Source organism: Lissotriton helveticus, chromosome 5_1 (genome assembly GCF_964261635.1).
Source record: "Lissotriton helveticus chromosome 5_1, aLisHel1.1, whole genome shotgun sequence".
Classification (NCBI taxonomy): Eukaryota; Metazoa; Chordata; class Amphibia; order Caudata; family Salamandridae; genus Lissotriton; species Lissotriton helveticus.
In genome coordinates, this window is record NC_136065.1 from 145,758,598 (window position 1) to 145,780,307 (window position 21,710).

The 21,710-nt window shown below is 45.1% G+C and overlaps 1 protein-coding gene across 1 annotated transcript in view; it reads right to left on the reverse strand.

Moving 5' to 3' along the window:
- AGPAT2 (1-acylglycerol-3-phosphate O-acyltransferase 2) overlaps window positions 1–21,710 on the reverse strand; it is a 492,970-nt gene that overhangs the window by 56,252 nt on the left and 415,008 nt on the right. The window lies entirely within an intron of this gene.

Consider the following 21,710-nt stretch of genomic DNA (forward strand, 5'->3'; position numbering starts at 1 on the left):
CCCTGCGATGTGTGACAAATACAAAAACGATTCTATTTCAAACTCGGCACCCGTTTCAAGTCAGCCAAGAAGAAAGTGCACTCTGAGGTGCCCGCTTTTTTCACGAGACGGGATATTTTCGTTCCTGCGTATTTACATTGATCTAGTGCATTTGTGCAATCGAACGCTAAGAAAGAGCAACGTGTTATTCCGTTTATATAAAGACTTTGCCGAATTTTTTCGTGGTCTTTGAACTCTTGCATAACTACCTAAAAATAGTATTTCTTATTGAATCGACTTTGTGTTTATGAAGGGCTGGGCAGTCCTACATACTGGTATGAGAGTCCTGGCTCAACCCGCCTGGAACCAGAATCAGGTGAAAGGTTGTCTTTCTCACATCACATTTAGGTAAAAATATATATATATACACAAAGGAGCTAGTAAATGCACATTGATCTAATATTTTAAACGTTTTCCCCGGCATTGCAGTTGCTAATCAGGATGAACCGGGAGCCCTGTTTTGGGCGGCTAAAATCAAACGTCCTTACAGAATCAGTCGAGTTGCGACCTGCCATCGAAGTGGAGCCACCTGCGTATCAACAAAATGAAAACTGAAAATCACCATCCTCGTTTTAAAACAGTGCGTCATTTTTAACAACATTAACTGTTGCATGGTTAAACACTTATTAGGTCCCAAAGGCGAGACCTATTGGCTATGCCAATGCTTTTTCTTTATGTTACCAACTGATGTCCTTCTCAGGGGTGCTTGTGAGGAAGGTGTGCTGTCCTGATCGCCAAGATAGTATTGAGAGATAGACCAAGATCCACCTAGGGCTCATGGCACACGTGATATGATGGACAAGGGTCTACCTAGAGTTCTTTGTGCAGATTATTCAATGATGCACAAGAATCATCCTAGGGTCTTGGTCCATATTACGCAGCGGTGGGCCAGGATCTACCTAGGGCCCTCAGTGCAGATTTGTAAATCGCCTCGGTCCAGTGAGCCTTGATCCTTAAACAATCATGCCTCTCTTCCCAAAACTCCAGCAGTATAGTCTGAACCTGTACGTCCTTTGCAAACTTATCTTCTTTAGACAGCCGACTCCTCCTGTACAAAGATTTCTACATACCTCTCAGTTCTCTGAGCCGAGACCTTCTAATCCGCGAGGCTCTGGCCAGGCTTCAGCCTGCTCTGTTCTTCAAGTATGTAAATATCGATTACAAAAGCACTGGTGGCATCAGATTCATCAACAATCTATCAAGAGAGGGAATTAGGAGCAATCTGGAGTCCCACTCAGCTTCCGAATATATTACAAAGAATCAAAATGGAGTGGAGCCCCGAGGCCTTGAGTGATCTTGATAAGAAATATGTAGGACCCTCAACAGCCCTTTTTTGCCATTGGTATGTCTTTTGCCATCAGCGTAGTCATGGTTGATAGCATCATCATCGGACTCTTGTTGGCCTCCACCAGGAAGTGATCCAGAGGAAATAGTTGGGATCTACTTTGTACAAAAGTGAATTAATATTACCTCTTTATCATAGAATTAGATTTATTCAAAACAATGATAAGGGTATGGTTAAAAACAAAGGTGGATGTGAAAAATAGGACCTGTAATGTGTCCTTAACATCATTTACAAAAGATCAAACAAATGGTCTACATGTTTCAGCAGATATGTGCCCTTGCGGGGTCGATGGCTTTGGTCAGGACCAACTTTAGGGAAAAAGGATACCCCCCTTGTTTTTCATATATTACTCACGTCAGGTGGAACACTATCCCCTGGACCTGATTATTCGGCCGGTCGTATTCATTCTGGCAAGCAAGATTGCATTTGCTCTCAGCTGTGAATAAAAAGAAAAGTTAGTTCACACAGCTTACCAGACATTGTGTAGTATGTCTGTTTTTCATCCTATAAAAGTGTGAAATCTCATGTTTGTTTAGTGCCATAATGATGGTTGCATTATTTTAGTCTGCTAATTGTACTTAGTCCGATTCAATGTGCTTTCTACTAAGACTGAAAATCTATGCGTGACTGTCATTCCTCCACATCACCTGCTGTTTAAAATAAATAATCTCTTCAACGTTATTTTTGTAAATCAGGGTGTTAGCAGTATTCTGCTTGTACACATATTCGTTCTATAAATATTGATGTACCATGATTAGCTGCCTGTATTACCGTTCTGTTAATACGTGCAATTCCCCAATGTTGATCTGAAATGGATCTTAAGGAGACATACCAACTGCAACAGAACGCACATGGAATATATGATCACGTGCCATTGCAATTTACGGTATATCGGAATGACCTGCAGAAGAATTAAAATCTGCATATGTGAGCACAGAAGTAACGTAAGATGCAAGAAGTTAACAACAAAGATGAGCAACTACTTCATAGAAGTAGGACACACTCCAAACGACATGAGATGGGTGGTGTTGGAAGCGTTAGAATACATTGACACAAATGCTGAGAGAAACCTGTTACAGAAAGAACAACAGTGGGTCTACAATCTGTGCACATCGCAAGGGGCTCAATGACCAAATCCCATGGAGCCAGGTAATGAGATGAAATTTACCTTTACGTGTCAGAGGACAAATACAATTTAAGTAATTGCACACAGAGGACTAATCAACAAAAACTGCAAGAACCCACTACATTAATCAATGGCATATTGGAACAACATAAAATTCTTTCATAAATGTCCACAGAATGATACACAGAAATTGCGCTTGATAAAAGAGTTGCATCAAGACTTGTTACTCAGCAACAGCTTTCTAAAAATGAATAGCTTTACGACCAACCTCAAGATACAAATCCCCCATATGTACGCAAGAATCACAATAGAGCAGGGGGCCCCTTGTTGCGAAATATGTACATACAGCCCATTTGGAATAAAGAAACATGAAGATAAGGCTGAAAAGTTAAGAGAGACACAAAACATTTGAACCCCATAGACTCTTTTCTGTTTATACCACAAAACGAACAAGAGAGATATCGCTTTCAATAAATAAGATAATTTCAAGCACTATATAGGGATGTTATAAATGAGGTGTAATTCATCACCTAACATGGATTAAATCAAATGAACTTCCTTCATGGGAGTTATGAATGCCCATTGATATGAAATCTGAAATATAGAAGGTTGTCAACACAAACGTACACTGAGAATTCTTTTACAAATATCACATGAAGAGATTATATGTTTTAAACAGCACAGTGATATGGAGGAATGACAGTCACACATAGATTTTCAGTCTTAGTAGAAAGCACATTGAATCTAACTAAGTGCAATAAGCACACTAAAATAATGCAACCATCATTAAGGGCACAAAACAAAAAAGAGTTTTCACACATCTATAGGACGAAAACCAGACATACTATACAATGTCTGGTAATATGTGTGAACTAACTTTTCTTTTTATTTACATCTGAGAGCAAATGCAATCTCGCTTACCGAATGAATACGACCGCGCAAATAATAAGGTCCAGGGGATACTCTTCCATCTGACTTGAGTAATATATAAAAAACAAGGGGGGGGATTATCCTTTTCCCCTAAAGTTGGTCCTGAAGAAAGCCATCGACCCGGCAAGAGCGCATGTCGGCTGAAACATGTAGACCATTTTTTTTACCTTTTGTAAATGATGTGAAGGACACATTACAGGTCCTATTTTTCACATCCACCTTTGTTTTTAACCTTACCCTAATCATTGCTTTGAATAAATCAAATTCTGTGATAAAGAGGTAATTTTAATTCACTTATTTACAAAGTAGATCCCAACTATTTTCTCGGGATCACATCCTTGTGGAGGCCAACAAAACCGGATGATGATGCTATCAACTATGACTACGCCAATGGCCAAAGGCAGAAAATGGCTGTTGCGCGTCCTACATATTTCTTATCAAGATCCCTCGAGGCCTCAGGACTCCACTCCTTTTTTTGATTCTTTGGCATCAGATTCATGCCTTTGGTTTGTCTTGCCTGCAGACTAAGCTCCTTGGATGGGATGGCAACTGCACAGCTCCTCCTTAGAAAGAGTGAGCCAGGTGAGAAGGTGTTTGCATGACTGTCTATTAACTGCCAAAGATTTGTGCAATTAGTGCTGAAGAACTGGTGTCAAGGAGAGACCTGGGCTATCTTCCATACCTTGGAGGTGACTGATGGAGATGCATTTGGAACATCCAGTCACTGAGTGAGGAGCTCCGTCCTGGCCAAGCAGACATCACACAAAGAGCTCCTGAACAAAAGCCAAGTCCTGAGCAAACAGTGCTTGCAGCTTTAGATGCATCGTCCATCTCATAGAAGCTACGATAAAGGGAGACACCTTCTCTAACCACTGGGGACATACAAATATGGCTGACCATCTCCACAAAAAATGGTATTACTTCAGCACATGAATAGAATTGCTTTACACATATTTCCATTTGGGTGTTATATTTTGTTGTCTGTTACCCACGCTCCAGGACACGCCTGAGACACATTTGCACCCGACAATCACCCTCCCTGAGGGCCTACAAAAAGGTCCAAACACACCCTTATGTGAGGTAACTTCATTAGATCCTCGACAAGAGATCTTATAGTAGTCTGAGAGTTATAAATATTGTTTATTAATGAATCAATATTACTGTCGACGTGGTGCACTATTTGAACACTGAGCTGCAAGTCCAAATAATTACAACTCACTTGCTGACCCAACAAGGGGCTGGTCAAAGACTAGATTCGCCAGAGCGTTCATACACTACAAACCACCTAGAAACGCAAAGCCTGGACGCTCTATCGGCAACATGAGGCCCAAGGGTTACAGTGGAAGATCCCTGCGAACCCCAAAACCCTGCCCTCTTTTTTTGTCTGGAAGCAGCCACTTGGAAGCTCCTGGCCCTCTGACACTCCACCTCTCACTGCGCCCTCCAATGGCCCTGCTGGAAACGGCTCCTGTTTTGCCAGAACCTCAATCACCTTTGATCTGCATTGCAGAGTGTGGGCGCTTTACGGGTGGTGCTAGGTTATGCTGTGTTGGGTTATAGGGATTTGTATAGCGCGCCCTGGTGTCAAGGTTCCAATCTTAGAACGAGTCTTATTTTGTTTATGAATAGTAATTGATAACCATCACATTATGTTATGGTTCTCTTGCTGTTCTCGGCTGGTGTTTTGTCAATTATTACTGGATGCCTTGTAAAGTTTGGTGGGTGTGGCATGAGGTTTTACCAAGATGTGCGAGTGCTGTCCGGGCTACCTGGCTCGCTCACCGTCTGGCATGTTGATAGTGAGGGCATAAACTGGATATAGGGGTTGAAGGGCCATAACATAAAATGATGGCGCCCCTGCAGGATGTGATGGAGGGCCAGAGTCTCCTATACCTCACAGATATTCATTGATCGTCAGCTCAATTGGGTCACCATCAAGTGATGCCCACCCCCACCACCTGCCACAAGGACTAAATAGACCTGCGTTATGCCAATGAGGGGTCAGTGATATTAGCGTGCCGCGCTGTCAAACTATTGCTCTGCGTGGACTGTATTCGAGGGGCGGCTTCTTTGCTATGGCAGAAGAGGGTAGCCCCACAAGAAACATAAAATGACAATAACGCCTTGGCATTATCATTTTACTTTTCCGTAGAGGCTCTGTAGGTGCAGAGGGGCTGCCCACAGAGAAGAGGAGGAGTGATAGGTACTCTCCAAGTAAGCATGATGGGTTGGCCGCCAGTCTTTGGCCAGCCAATCAGTCATGCACACTTTGAATATTTTCCATCGGCTGTAATGCAGAGCCTGGGTGGAGAACATGCACAGGTCCCCTGTTCCCATCTGAGACCCGAACATCGGTGCTCAGACCAATCACAACACTGCTATCAGCAGCGTCGTGATTGCATTGAGGAGATTCAAAACCTGGGTGCTTCCTGTTCCTGCGCCGTGGCAAGAAGGACAGAGGAGAGGCAGCCAACAATAAGGTAAGTTAAAAAATCACCCCCCTCCCCGTCCCATAACTGCTGCCTGAAGCAGCCGCTACTGCTGTATTCACTTATACCAGTCAAAAAATTCAAACAGAAGGACGCAGTCACAATTTTTTCATGAAGGCAGCTTACCAGCTCAGAGGGGGTAAAATAAATGGGGTATTTTTAAATAAAAGAGGCTCGCCGCACCAGATAAGAATATGTTTCAATGTAGCACCAACCATGAGCTTAAACAGATCAGGGGCGATTAACACAACAGCTTTCAGTACATACATGCCTCTAACACAAGGCGAGATTATTTGACAATAAAAAGATCTGATTCGGTCTTCCAAAGCATTCCTGGAAACACATTATGCGGTGAATTGTCTTGAGACACAAGCTGCATTGGAAATAGGCTATTGGACTCCTTGCGTAGGCTCCTAGCCTTTTCTTAATTAAACCTGCCTGTGGAGACCTTTTAATTGCAGCTAATTTGCAAGTGTATTTGGCTTTATCAAAACGTGGAATGAAAAGGAGATGTTGCTTTTAATCAGCCATGTTTAGAGGGGGGGGGGGGGGAGTGGTAGCTTCAATTCTGATTGCATTAGACTGTTAAACCACAGATGCCTGTTCCACCCACAGGATGTGTACACTATGAATATTAGAATAAATGCTCCTGCTATGGGAACCCCCAAGTCAAGCTGAAGAGGGAACTGAAGGTTGGTTATTCAACAAGTCCTGCCATCAAGCTCTGTGCTACTATCATAATGGCCACCTTATGGCAGCACCAGAGCTGAAGCTGGAATTTTAAATCTTGGCACAAGGAAGCTTAATCCTGGGGTTGTCCTCACCAAGGTGTCCGAAGTAGGGCCTATTGTGTATGATAAGGGTCCTATGCAAGTACCCTTGCATTCTGCACTCCACACCACCAGCAACACAGGTCCTCGTCAATATCCTCACGGGCATTCTCCACATATTTCCAAGTGACATTTCTGTCACATTATGTTTGCGCAAAGATGTCATGTTGCACACCAGCCACATGCACCAAAAGCCATCACCCTCCTACTCACACACCCCCATCAAACATCAATCACTGTGATCACATTTTCACTTTTTGCGGATCACTGCTCACTCTGCAACCATGCACACAGCAGGCAGAACTAGTCTCTTAACTTCAAAAACTTGACGCCATCTTTCTGGCAGAGAACTTAATCTCACTAAATACCATGCACGTTCTCCATGACCTGGTACCAGAAGACTACACTAACCAGCACATCAATCAGCTAACCCAGAAAACAGCAGACACAGCAAAACACTGTACAACTGGTTCCTCTCGCGAGGGCCCACTGCCTGGGAGCAATACTCAAAGACCAACGGTCAGCTACAGACAGTCTTGTGACCCAGGTTCCAAGCTACAGGCACCAAAGGGTAAGGACAAGAAAATGCCAACTTTATAAAAGTGCCATTTTCAGAATTGTGACTTTAAAATCCAACATTACCACTAAAGATGGTTTTAAATTAAAATTCATTAGAAAGCAACTTGTCTTTCCCATCTGCTCCCAATCCAAAGTTACCATTTATTACATGTGGAGAAGCGTGGCTCAGTGGGTGTGGAGAAGCGTGGCTCAGTGGTTAGAGGCGGCAGACCCGGAAGCTGAGATCGGCCGTGGACCAGGGTTCGATTCCCCGCCTCGGCGGGTCTCGGGCTCAAAAATTCCACGGACTCGACAATTCTCGCTCTGGTGCCTACTCGACTCACGGGGTCACACTCTGCGACTCTGGGCAATAGCTTGCTTAATCTCCACTACGGCCCCTCGCGGCGGGATGCCTGGCTTTCACCTTGTGGATACCCTGCCGGGGTATCTCACAGGGGAATACCAGGACGGGTTCCCTAAGCAAGCGCCTTGATGCCTTCGGGTGATACGTGCGCTATATAAGTCGCAATACATTTACATACATACATACATACATTTACATTTACATGTAATAAGGAAACCCAATGTTGCCCTAAGAGAGAGGTAGTCCTCACAGTAGAGAAAAACACATTTAAGGAGGTTTTTTTTATTACCAGGACATGTAAAACTTACATGTCCAACTTTTTTAGTACACAGCACCCTGCCCTCTGGGCTGTTTAGTGCCTATCATAGGGGTGGCCTATAAGTATTAAAACAGGAGGTTTTGTCATGGCAAAAGGTTTATCTTACCAAGTCGAAATGGCAGTTTAAATCTGCACACACAGGTTCTAGGTTGTTGGTGTTCCAGGTCAGGGAGGACCTGGCAGTTTGTGCTGGACTCTCCTCATGAAAGTGGTCAAAACTGATTTGAATATGGCTTGTTCCAAACTGAGATGGTATGGTGGGCAGATAACGATGGCTTGGGATGCAGCCCAAGAGATCACCAGTGGCTGAGATTAAGTCAAGCATTCCATCCATTACCTTGTACTTTTTGTTCTAGTTTCTAACATCAGAGTGGTCATGCTACAATGGTAACCAGGGATCTATAGGAGGTTTAGTGACGGGTGACAGACAGCAGGAGAGGAAACTCCTGCGGCGCTATTGGTGATAAATTAAACTTCAAAATACAAAATTTTTCAGGCTCCAGTATTTACTCCTATTTGGCAATGAGGGTGGCATTTGAACCCACAAGTGCAAAGCAGTGGGTAAGGTGGTAAAGTGAACAGTACCCTAAGTCTAATAAAAATGAGATCAGGAAAAATGAAGAACTAAGGCAAAACATTTGGGGGGGGACCACCCTAAGGCTGACAGGTCTAACAGCTATTCCACAAGCAAGTGGTGGAGATGCTATTTAAAAAAATATGTTTATTGTTAAAGGAAAATGTTCGCAGCAAAGTCTCTATTGACTACTAGCGCATGAACAATGAGAAATGAAAGGGTCAAATAACCATTAGGGCAAAGAAAACAGTCTAAAAGTGCCTGATGACAATTGGCAGATTTCAGAAAAAATATTGTTTCTAACTAAACTGGATGACAATAATTCAGCCAGAAATGGTGGCCCATAATTTGCATTTTTCGTCACATAATGAAAACAACTATGGCAAATAATTTGGCCCTCCAGGTTGTATATTCTTAGTTGCCTAAACAATGGTAAAGTCAGCCACAGTGGTTTGGGAGCGGTCATTGTAAATATAAAAAATGTATTTCACAGGGAGCCATGAAAAAGCAGTTCACTGTGAGATATGGGCTTTTACTGCAGGTTGTGCATAAAAGAACTCAAAACATGTAATATATGGCATGTTAGGGGACCAAGTTATAGTTAGGCCAATGATCTATAACTTGTCAATATCAGTGCTTATTTTTCAAACATCAGTTTTCATTCCATTTCAACAATTAATCATAACACCACTTTAACCTTTTATTTTCTACGTAGGCAGATATATATGTATATTCACTGAAAGTACTGTATACGTATAGGTGTGTATTCACTGCGATATATGTACATGTGTGTATTCACTGAAAAAATAAAGACTAGAGTGATGTTGTAGTTGGGTATGGAAATATGATCGTAGCTTGTGTTTAAAACACTCAAAAATTCACTGAATATGACCAAAGGTTAAAATGACGTTACAGTTTGGTTTTGGAATGAGACACAATAACCCAAAAGCTACTGAAAAACACAAGTTAAAGTTTAGTGCCCCCATCATGCATTGCTTATGACCACAAATCTTACATCACTCATGGCACATTAAATGACATCGCTAATGACCTCACCCATTAGTTAAATACATTTTTTTAAATTGCGGAGATCAACCAACGATTCTGATATAGGCTTTGCGAACAAGGAGTAATACAATAACTTAAATCAGCTTGCCAAATTATGTAAACGTAATTGGATATTTCAGTGGAGAAGCACTTTTATTGGATGCTATTTTCTTTTTACTTGTATTCATCCAATAGATGGGTTGATCACTTGAAGAACGCTGAAGGTTGAGCAAGTAGGATGTTAGTTGGACAGGAAGGGAAAGGGCCCAGGGCCTGGCAATAGGTAAAGCTCTGCGGCTAACCTCCTGTTGCATATGGCTAAACCATGCACAGTGGGGGTTGGCTACATGCAGAGGGTTGGGCGCAGGGTCTGGACTTAGAGCAAGTTCACCGCTCAACCTCTATAGTATGTTGGATAGAAGGTTTGGAGTGACAACAGGCCGTGCAGACACCCTCCACTCTGTACGTCCAATGTCTGTGCATGATAATGCTTGGCCAATTGTGGGCACAGACCCTGGCCATAGGCTAAATTGCCCTATGTTTGCCTGAAGTTAGTGTGCAGTGGAGGTTTGATGCTTGCAGAGTGCTGGCTGTAAGGCCTTCCTGGACCCTAGGCACGTAGTCCAAATGATGAAGCAGGTTTGATGCAGGGCCTGGCTGGAGGCTGTGACTGAGATGTTATGAGTGAGGTCATGAGTGATGTAATTTAACTCTCAAATAACATCAATGCTAATATGAGGCCATAGCAGTGCAGGATGGAGGCACATGTTATAGTAGGTTCACTAACTATTACTGATGTATTTCATTGGTTTTTAAATGTGAGCTCATGTCTCATTCCAGCACCTAACTATAATATCACTCTAATCGCTGGTGTTTTCAGAGAATTTCAGTTTTTTTGTTTCTTAACATAAGTTAAGGTCTTACCACCCAACCTAACTGTAACATCACTTTAATTAATGCCATCTTTTCAGTGGTAGACTTGGTAAACAGATGTGGAAAGGGAATGCTATACTTATGCAGACGTCTCTAATGTTAACTTTTGTTATCCTCTTAAAAAATATATTACACAGATGGCGGAGCTAGGCTGTGTTTGCAATGGCCAATCTTTAGTAGAGCTCCATTTGTTTTTGTGGGCAGTTCTCAATAATTGCGGATAGGAACCTATTAGGAGGGCACAACTGTGAAGACCGTTGTGGAGGCAGGTCAGTCTGACCCTGAGATATATCACTTTACTGGCCAGGGTCCTTAAGATCACTATGACCAAGGCCCTGGAAGAGGCAAGCAGGCTTCTTTGTCGCAGCCCACCTGTGAAGCTACGTTGGTGCTCCGGCCCGAGAGGAAAACTGGGATGCTGTGCTTTTGGAGTACTAGAGAGGCAGAGAATCTCCCTGTAAGCCAACTTTTGAATACAGACCCACCACCTAATATCCTTCTGTGGCTGGAGTGCCCTCCAGGAAGGCTGCAATTACAGGAAGGCTGGAGAGGTTTTTGCTGAGACTGGCCCAAAGTGATTAAAGACTGACTAGGCCGATGCAAGGATCTGCCATTTGGATTGGGGAGGCCACAGTGAGATACTACAGACCTCTACAATCTAGAGGCAATTTTGGATTTGGCTATCTCTGTGCGGCTACTGCCACCTATTGGCACACTGTGTTAACTGAACCCCACATATACAGATATTGTGAAGGAAACCAATTTGCCTCCCCATTTCTACTAACGCTCATTTGTTGGGCAAGAAAGGCAGACACTTTTGATAACATTTTATTTTCAACACATTATCTTCTGCCACACCCTGTAATATATGATTTATTTTTGTTCTCCATATAAACAACAGCTGTAATTGACTATGATTTTCTAAGAACAGTATACAGAATTAGCAACTCTGAATGTTCCTAGATGGCAGGTGTAGCATACTGACATTATGAACACTTGGACCCTTGTCATTCTGGGTGGACTCAGAACAAGTACGTGATAAGCAGTGTGGTTAACAGAAAGTACAATGTAATGTGCAGTGTGTGAGTGTATGCTGAAAAATAAAGTAATGCTTGACCGCAGTTCCGGTGTGGCGCAATTCATCTGCATGCACCTGGGCTGGAGAAGACACAACTGGCGAGGAGTAGAGCATAAGTTCCTGAGGAAGACACGACTCCCTTCCCTGAGAGTTTCACTATACGGCAAACTGGTTTTGCATGCCAAGTGTGCCCAGAATCAGTGCAGAGAAGTCTGCAAGTGGAGTTAAAACCCTGCTTCAGCCGTACATGGCCACAGAAGAGATCGAAGGTCCTGCAGAGAATCATGTTAAAAACTCCTGCCAAAAAACACGCAGACGAGGTGGTTGACAGAGAGACTGTGCCTTGCCACAAATACAGAGCAAATAATCAGACAAAGCAAGAAAACACGTTCACGTCATCGAGGTACAAGAAATAGAGAATGCACTCACCGTCACAGGCAATTGAAGCATCACTGCGATTCATGCATTGAGGCAATGTCTGCTTCCAGCAGTTGTTGGAACAAGCGTTTGTCACGATCGACTGAAAGGCGTGTGCCAACACAATGGCAGTTAGAAGGGAACGCAAATAAAATGCAGCCATGTTCCTAAGGCCGCCACCGCCTTTCAATACTTCTAAGAAGCAGAACATTGATGCCAGGTGGGCTGCAAGGATCAAAACATTTGATGATTTCATAGATGCACTAAAAGAAGATGACAAGAAGGTCATAAATACTTGAAAACCTTGTAAGTGATGAAGTTAAAGAAGCGCTGAAGAAAAATTCACAGGCTGATGTAAAATCGTACCAAAAGGTAAAAGAAACCCTGGAAGCTAAATTCAATCTGATGCTGTATGCCAACTATGAAGGGTCTATCTTCAACCAAGCATGGCAACAGGTTGGTGAAACAATGGACACATTTGTTGAAAGACTTGATGCACTCATTAAACATTGCAAGTTCTGTGACTTCACCGACTAAGAAGCCACGTGCCTCAGAAACATTGATTCATTGATGGCGGCCTTTCAGATTCGTTTAGAATGCGCATGCTGAGAGAAACATACAGCCTAGAGAAATGCTGGTGGCTACGAGAGTAGAAGAACAAGCAGATCAACAAGCTGCTGACATGAAAGCAGGAACAGCATACAATGAATCACTGTTGACGGTGATAAACAAGCACAAACAAGAAACACATAGGTCGACGTCATCAAATAAAGTAAAGCTATGCTTCCAATGTGGATTTTCGTTTTTCCATGAAGGTAAATGTTTAGCCATAGGATAAGTCTGCAAAGGTTGTGGGAAAGAGAATAATTTCATAACTGTGTGCCGAACTCAAGAAAAATCAAGTGCGTCACGAGAGCAAGAAAAGATAGATGTGAAAATGTTCCAGAAGCATTCTCACTACTCCCCTAAAAATAAAAAAAAGCAGCATCGACAAGTAGAAACCAGGTAAAATCAATCATTGTCAAGCTCATCGTACAAATGTTCTTCAACGTCACTATAGAGTACCGGCAAAGAAGATGGGTGTGCGCTGTCAACAACTACCAAAGAACGCCATGCACATGTGTGGTTAGCTGTCTGTAAATATCTCAGTTCATAGAAAGCTCACCAAACAAAGGGACACACTTCATTTGGATTCTGTCACAAAATTACATTGAACAATCACCCAATCACTTTTATTATAGACAGTGGTGCGTCAATTAATATCACGTCGGTAGAAAAGCGGAATAGCCCGACCCCTGTGCCTCGCCTCACTCTGTCAGGCATGAACAGGCTGCTTCTAAACCACTGAAAAGCCAAGGGTTGTTCACAAGTGACAATGTGACACAAAAAGACATTGGTGCAAGCCACCATTTGTGTTCTACAAGCAACTTCGCAAAGTCCCTGTTTGTTCAGTTTTGCCACTCCTGCTGACATGGAGTTGATATCCCTCAACTACAACATCTGTGCTCAGTCTGAGATCACAAGCCCAGGAATCGGCTTGTGATATCAGACTGAGCACAAATGTGTTCCATGGCCTGGGAAAACTCAAGAAAATGAAAGTGCAGTTTCATATCAATGAGGACATTCGCCCGGTTGCTCAGGAGCACCGTAGAGTTGCTTTTCATCTACAAGAAGCTGTAGAGAAAAAGTTGGAAGCACTTTTAAAACATGACAGTTGAAAACTCCACAGGCCCCACGGCATGGGTTTTGCCCATAGTAGCAGTAACAACAAAGGACGGTAGCACAACGGTGCACATTTGCGTTGCATTGCTATGCGCCAGGCAAACAAAGCCACTGAGCCACTGGTTCGCACATAGCAGATATGATCATGCAATTGAACAGAGCCAAAGTGTGTTCCTGTCTTGACTGGAATAAAGGATACCATCAACTCGAGTTGGAGGAGTACTGCAGGTACATTACTACCTTTTCGACTCATGGTGGTTTGTTCAGATAAAAGAGACTGCATACTGGAGTATCTACAGCTGCTGAGATATTACAGAAAGTTATTGGTCAAGTAATCCAACTTGTTACACATGCTTTCAATTACAGCGATGACAGACTGATTTTCGGGAGAACACAGAAAGAACACGACAAAGCCCTTAGCCAAGTGTAACAGTTACTTGCTGATGCAGGTCTCATTTTAAACTCCATAAAGTGTGGGTTTCACAAAACCAAACTCAAGTTGTTTGGATACATATATTCTGATGGTGGGAATGACTCCAGACAAGGTGCAAGTACTGTCATCCACTTGCACCCCCAGGATGTTACCATGCTGCTATGCCTTCTACGCATGGCTAGTTATTGCTCAAAATACATTTGCTTCAGTGAGTGCCCAACTGAGAGACGCGCCGAAATGAAATTATCAGTGTCAGTGGTCTCCAGAATGCGAGTAAGATATTAAAAATGCGATTGAGAATGCAACTGAAATGGCCTACTTCGACCACAAGCTACATACCAAAGTAACAGTTGATGTGAGCAAAGTAGGGTTTTGGGCAATCCCTGCTCAACACAAAGGCCATCTGAATGCTCAGAGACACATTACAATCCATGGCAGTCAAAGTCTGTCTGAATTGGAATGTACCTACTCTCAGCTGGAAAGGAAGAGTCTGACTGTGAACATTTTCATGTATCCCTCTACGGAAAATGATTCATCATCATCACAGATCACCAGGCCTTGCTTACAATTTTTGGAAAGCTGCAGGCTAAGATGGCCCCTTGCATCGAGAGGTGGGGTCTAAAACTTATAGTAGGACTATAAGATTGTGCATGAAACCTGGGAAGGAACAAAATCCAGTATATCACTTTCCATGAGTGCCGCTACATTGTCAAGGTTCGACTTCAAAGACAGCTAAAGCATATCTCAGCTTTATTGTGAGATCCAGCACACCAGCGGCTCTGTCGGTGGAACAAATCATTGCTGCCACCAATGCAGATAAAGACATGACCATAATCAAAGAACATATTTGCTAGCAATCATGAAGAAGTACCTAGCCCCTTGCTAATGATGTTAAGACTCCAAAAACTCAAAAATGTACAGCATGAATCAGCAGTCACCCAAGAATGCGTAATATTGCAAGGCTTGAGATAGTAATATCTGAAAGCCTAAGGCAGCAGGTCATTGAGCTGGCCAATGAAGAACACCATAGTATTGTAGCCACCAAAAAAAGCCTTAAGAGATCGAGTGTGGTTCCCTCGGCTAGATTAGCGAGTCAAGAAGTTGCTAAAGTTGTGCCACATTTGCAATTGCAAGGTGACGCAGCACCCAGTGACAATGTCTGGCCTTCCTGCCCATGTTTGGGAGAGGATTGTGTGGTATTTTCCACATTAAATAAGAGACCAGGACACCAGGAAGAGGTAGGTGGGTTTATTAACCTCATCCACAACCGACATCAGTCAACTGCCAGCTCGAATCATAAAGTTCTAAGAAGGCACACATGTCATAAGTTCCAAAGTCTTAAAGAAGAAGGAACAACATTATTACACATCTTCCTTCCAAACAAAACAGAAATAAGATAAGGAATACAAAAAGAGAGAGAAAGAAACAAAGGTAAAAACAAGCTTAATGAGAGGAAACTACACACAAGTAATTAAACATAGTCTTTCAAATAAGCAGGAGCCTTGAGATCTCTTTGACTCCTCTTGTAAGAGAATAACATGTTGGACCCATTAGCAGGAGCGTTGTTAACATGATGAAATTTGTTACATAAACCATTGTTGTGCACAAAAGCATCAGAAACACAAGACTTAGGATCAACCACCACAACACGACTCTTATTCCACATCCTCCCATCTTCCGTCTTAATGGCATTCTTAAAAATCTTAACAGCTCTAACATCAGTGTATTTAGACCATGGCTTGCGTCCAACAGGTGTCTTAATTTTTACAAAATCACCCATTTTGACCTCTTGATATGATTCACACTTTCTGCTATCAAAATATTCTTTGCGAGCAGACTGTTTATCTAACTCTTTTCTTCTCCATTCACCAATATCATTATCCACCAGACCTTTATTGTTTTTCATCCAGCCTGGATGAAGGCTGGATGAAAAAGTATTAGGGACCCTCCCCTTGAATAATTCAAACGGAGAACTCCCAGTAGATGAATGAGGAGCAACACGGTAAACATTGATTCTGTCCTGAAGAGTTGTCCTCCAGTTCAAACCAGAAGAACGAACTAATTGTATTGACTCCTTAAGAGTCTTGTTGACTCTTTCAACTGCACCATTAGTTTCAGGGTGATATAGAGAACACCTCTTATGTACAATACCACACCTTTTTAAGAAATCAGTAAACAGAGTTGAACAGAATTGAGGTCCATTATCGGACAACAAGCTATTAGGAAAACTTTCCTTGTTAAACACACCTTCCAAAAAATTGATGACAGATTCAGAGGTAATCTCTCTGACAGCACACACCTCAATCCATCTAGAATATAGATCAATGAGGAAAATTAAATACGGAGTATCAGAAACCCCAGATAATGGACCCAAAATATCAATCGCCACCTCACCCCAAGGGTGACTCAGCAAATCTCTTTTAACCATAGGCATTTGTTTAACCTTTAAGATTTTGTCACTAGAACAGCATTCAACACAATCCCTGACCAACCTCTCTATTTCTAAATCCATGCCAGGCCACCAGAATTGCATACGAAGAATCTCCTTCGTTTTCACAATGCCCAAATGACCACAATGAGCATGTGACAACAATTTTTTTCTTATTGCAAAAGGAGGAACAAGTTTAGTACCACGAGTTAACAAACCTTCAGTAACAGAAAGTTCATCAGAGACTAACAACCACGGCTTTTCCAAACGAAAAGCAATAACTCTACAAATCTCTTCATCCTTCACCAATTCATTCATCCACTCTGACTCTTCTATTGCCCCATCAGTGACTTCCCATACATTAATGTAATCATCCAACTCACTCGTGTCATCCTCTTGAAAATTTTCAGATTCTACTAATCTGGATAACCAATCCGCTGACCTATTAGCCACACCTGGAATAAACTGTACCTCAAAATCGAATTCTTGTAGAGAAACAACCCATCTTCTGATCCTTGAAGAAATGGCATCCAACCCTTTCTTCAAGAAAACCTCTCTTAAGGGCTTATGATCAGACAGAATGCACACTTTAGATCCCCAAATAAAGTTTTTACATTTTCTCAAAGCCCAAAAAAATGCGAGAGATTCTTTCTCTATCACAGAGTAATTAAGCTCTGACCCTTTAAGACACCTTGAAGAACAACAGATAAGAGAATCTTTTCCATCTTTTCTCTGTACCAGAACTGCACCTAGACCTTTGTCACTTGCATCCGTAAACAAAACAGTAGGAAGGCCAGGAACAAACGCATGAAGAGAGGGAGCCTTGTTTAACTCTTTCTTGATACTTACAAATTCAGTCATGCACTCAGGGGTCCATTCAAAAACAACATTCTTTGCCGTTAATCTTCTTAAATTATGAGTTTTGTCCGCAAAATTGGTGATAAACTTCCCATAAAACTCAACCATACCAAGGAAAGAGAGTAACTCCTCCTTATTAAGTGGTTCTTTTACCTTGTCGATAGATTCAATCAAATCTTTCTTCGGAAAAACACCTTTTCCAGTAATGCGATGTCCTAAATAATTAACCTCTTCTACTCTAAACTTACACTTAGTCTTTTTAAGAGACTTGCCCGCCTCATCTAAACGTTTCAACACAGCACACACACGTCTATCATGCTCTTGAATATCATTACCATAGATCAAAAGATCGTCCTGATAACATTTAACACCTGACAACCCCTTCAAAATTCTAGACATGATTCGTTGAAAAACTGAGGCCGCCGATACAAGGCCAAAAGGCATTCTCTTAAACCTAAAAGTGCCCAAGGGTGTAATGAAGGCAGTTAGATCCTGCGAGGACTCATCTAGCTCCACCTCGTGGTAAGCGGAGGCTAGATCAAGAGTAGTAAAATACTTCGCACCATCGAGAGTACCAACCATCTCATCAATGTTGGGAAGGGGAAATCTATCTACCACAACTTCCCTATTAAGAGACCTAAATCAATACATAAACGAATTTCTCCTGTCTGTTTCTTAGCGATCACAACAGGAGCGAGCCACTCTGTGGCTTCAACAGGCTCAATAATATTATTCTTTACAAGTTTCTCTATATCCTCTTGTACTTTTTGGGGCGTGGCTAAGCTAGCCAAGATGGCGGACGGACTCCCCTAGAGCTCCGGTCGGCTACCCGCCACGTCGACGATGAAAGCTACCGCCAAGCAACTTTATCGCTTCCAACTGCCGTAGGAGACTCCCGGGACCAGCGGGGGAACCTCGGAGAATAACGGCGTGTTCCCGGGGAGCGCCCACACTGGCCCCTGACGACCCCGGCGGACCCTCCCCCAAAATGGCGGCGCCCAGGGACTGACACGAGAGGTCCCGGGTGGCCGACGCGGTCCTCACCATCGCCAGGATCCGGAGCGCCCAGCACGCCTCGCTGGTCATCCGTCGCATCAGGAGTGCGCTACCACACGCAAGGTGCAGTGATATCCAGGGGGGAATCATGGACCCCGGACCCACCACGGTAACATGGCGGACTGAGGGCTGTGCGCGATCCCGCCGTCGCGGGGAGCCTGGACGGGTGTCACCCCTGGTGACCCACCGCGGCAAACGCACGCGGAGACCGGTGCGGACCCGGCCGCTCAGGGCTGGACACCGGAGAGGCCACCCGAGGATGATCCCGGGGGTTCCCCAACCCAAAATGGCGCCGTCGGAGTGATTCTGCGAGGGAGACCTGCGGAGACCCTTGAACCTGGTGCCCGAGAACCAACACCACAGAGTGCCGCCTTGAGCGATATCCAGGGGGGAATCGTGGACCCCGGACCCACCACGGTAACATGGCGGACTGAGGGCTGTGCGCGATCCCGCCGTCGCGGGGAGCCTGGACGGGTGTGACCCCTGGTGACCCACCGCGGCAAACGCATGCGGAGACCGGTGCGGACCCGGCCGCTCAGGGCTGGACGCCGGAGAGGCCACCCGAGGATGATCCCAGGGGTTCCCCAACCCAAAATGGCGCCGTCGGAGTGATTCTGCGAGGGAGACCTGCGGAGACCCTTGAACCTGGTGCCCGAGAACCAACACCACAGAGTGCCGCCTTGGAGCCACGTGACGGAGGGTGCCAGGAAGCAATAACACGTGCACCCCAGGGGTGAGCTCCGGTGCCCGACTCGGGCCCCCCGGCGCCAGATCCGGGGCCCTCTGGGGAACACTGACCTACAGTAGCTGCACACGGCGGGGGGACCAGGAGTGGCGGTGGGGGAGCACCCCAGCCGCCCCAGCAGCGCAATAGGGAAGCAGTAAGTGTGGGGTACATCCATACGGAGGGCCTCCCACCTCCCCTATTGAGGACACACCACAGACCCCCCGCGTGCCAGACTGGAAAAGCAACACTGAAACGGAGGAGACCCCGGAGACCCGGTTTGCCCAGCATCACTACAGCCAAGGGCTTGAATCACTCCTGGCAAGCCGGATCGGACCGATAGGTCGCCCACGCCACCCATGGGGTGACCGCAGCGGACAGTGCCCGTGACGCCGGCGCCAGCTCAGAGAAGATCACCCTCCCCGGGCCCCTCACGCGGTTCGAAGACCGGAGGACCTCCGCAGGAATCGGACATGTCCACAAAACTAGACAAAGTCCTGGCGCCCATCGAGCACTCCCGAGTCTCCATGGAAACTAAATTCGGGGAACTGGCCTTGGACATCACCCTACTACGCGACGATCATAGGAAGCTGGCAGATAAGGTGAAGCAAGAGAGTCACACGCTCCATGAACTGAAACCTCAGGTCCAGCTCAATCGAAAAGCCATCAAGGACCTACAAGAGAAGGTCAATTTCCTGGAACGCAAGACGGACGATTTAGAGGGACGCTCCCGTCGGAGCAACATACGTCTGATCAACCTGCCGGAGGGAGTGGAGAAGGAAGACCCTATCCGATATATAGAGACCTGGATAAAAACGTTCACCCGGACCCAGGACCTAACGCCGTTCTTCTCAGTAGAAAGGGCACACAGGGTCCCGACTGGACGACCTCGAACTGGCCTCCCACCCAGACCATTCCTTCTGAAGCTGCTGCACTATCAGGACAGGGACACGATCCTACGGGCGGCCAGGCAAGCGAAAGTCCTCAGGGTGGAAGACAAAAACGTGATGGTGTTCCCGGACTATTCTTAAGCAGTACAACGCCAACGCGCCACATTCCTGGCAGTAAAGCAAGCCCTGCGCCAACATAAGATACAATATGCCCTCCTGTTCCCGGCCCGCCTCAAGATCATCTACGAAGATACAACCCACTTCTTCACGGACCCCGCGGAGGTGCGACACTGGTTGGATCATCGCAGTCAGCCCCGATCAGACCGCGAAGATACACCGTCGAGTTCTGTGTCCGACAAACGGCGGCGACTCCATGCCAGAAAAGTCACTCTCACACAGATGAATCGACCACCGTCACCCAACGTCAAACGCGTCCCGGACTTGGAACAAATCATAGCAGACCGACGGAAAGCCATTCAGGCAGCGGCGGAGGTCAGGCAACTGGACGCCGAACAGGATATGGATCGAGGCCCCCACATCTTTACATCCGAGGATGAGGGTCAGAGTGACGACCGCACCTCCAGAGATGGTTCCGCCTCCCCGCCACTGGTGACCCCACAGACGGCGGATACACTCATCTGATGGCGACTGACACATCCAGCGGTAAGATTGAAATGACGGAGCACCCAACCGACGTGGGACACTGGGAAGACACGCCTAAGGTATGGGTGGTAGCATACACACACGCAGAGACACAATGCGGCGGGTGGCCTTGACCCGAGATCGGGGCTCCACCGCCTCGCCACCCCCTCACACCAAACGAACTAGAGACAGTACGAGATGTACAGTTTGGGCTCATCGTGCCTTGCAATGGGCCCCTTCAGTTGGGACTGTTTCCCATATGTTGTTTCCATGTTACGTCCCTTCCCTTTTAACCCTGATACCTACACGGGAGGTGGTACTCTGGTCACGGTGGACCCATATATGGCGGGAGGTCATGCGAGCGAGAATGGCTCTGGGTATGGCCGGGGGGTGACGGGTGTATCGCCCAACAAGACTGACGTCCTCACATGACAAATCCCCCTAACACGGACTTTACCTTTATCACACTAAACGTCAGGGGGCTGCACACGGCAAGCAAACGGTATGCAGTCTATGCCTATTTAAAGAGACAGCAGGCGCATATAGCTCTCTTACAAGAGACTCACTTGACGACAGCGGAAGTCAGTAAGTTACAGAGAAAATGGAGGGGTATGATCTGTGCCACGGGGTATTCCGCATTTGCCAGGGGCACACTAATTTGAGTCAGACCGGGAGTCCCCTTCCGTGAACAATCCAGGGTGGTAGATAAGGAAGGGCGCTATGTATTACTGGAAGGACAATTGGATGGACAGTCTATCCTGATAGGCAGTATCCATGCCCCCAATGTGGAACAGAACGCCTTTTGGTCTCGCCTCACGAATACACTGGCACATCACACTCACACCCCTTGGCTACTGGGAGGGGATTATAACAGTATCTTGGACACGACCCTCGACCGGTCCCGCCCC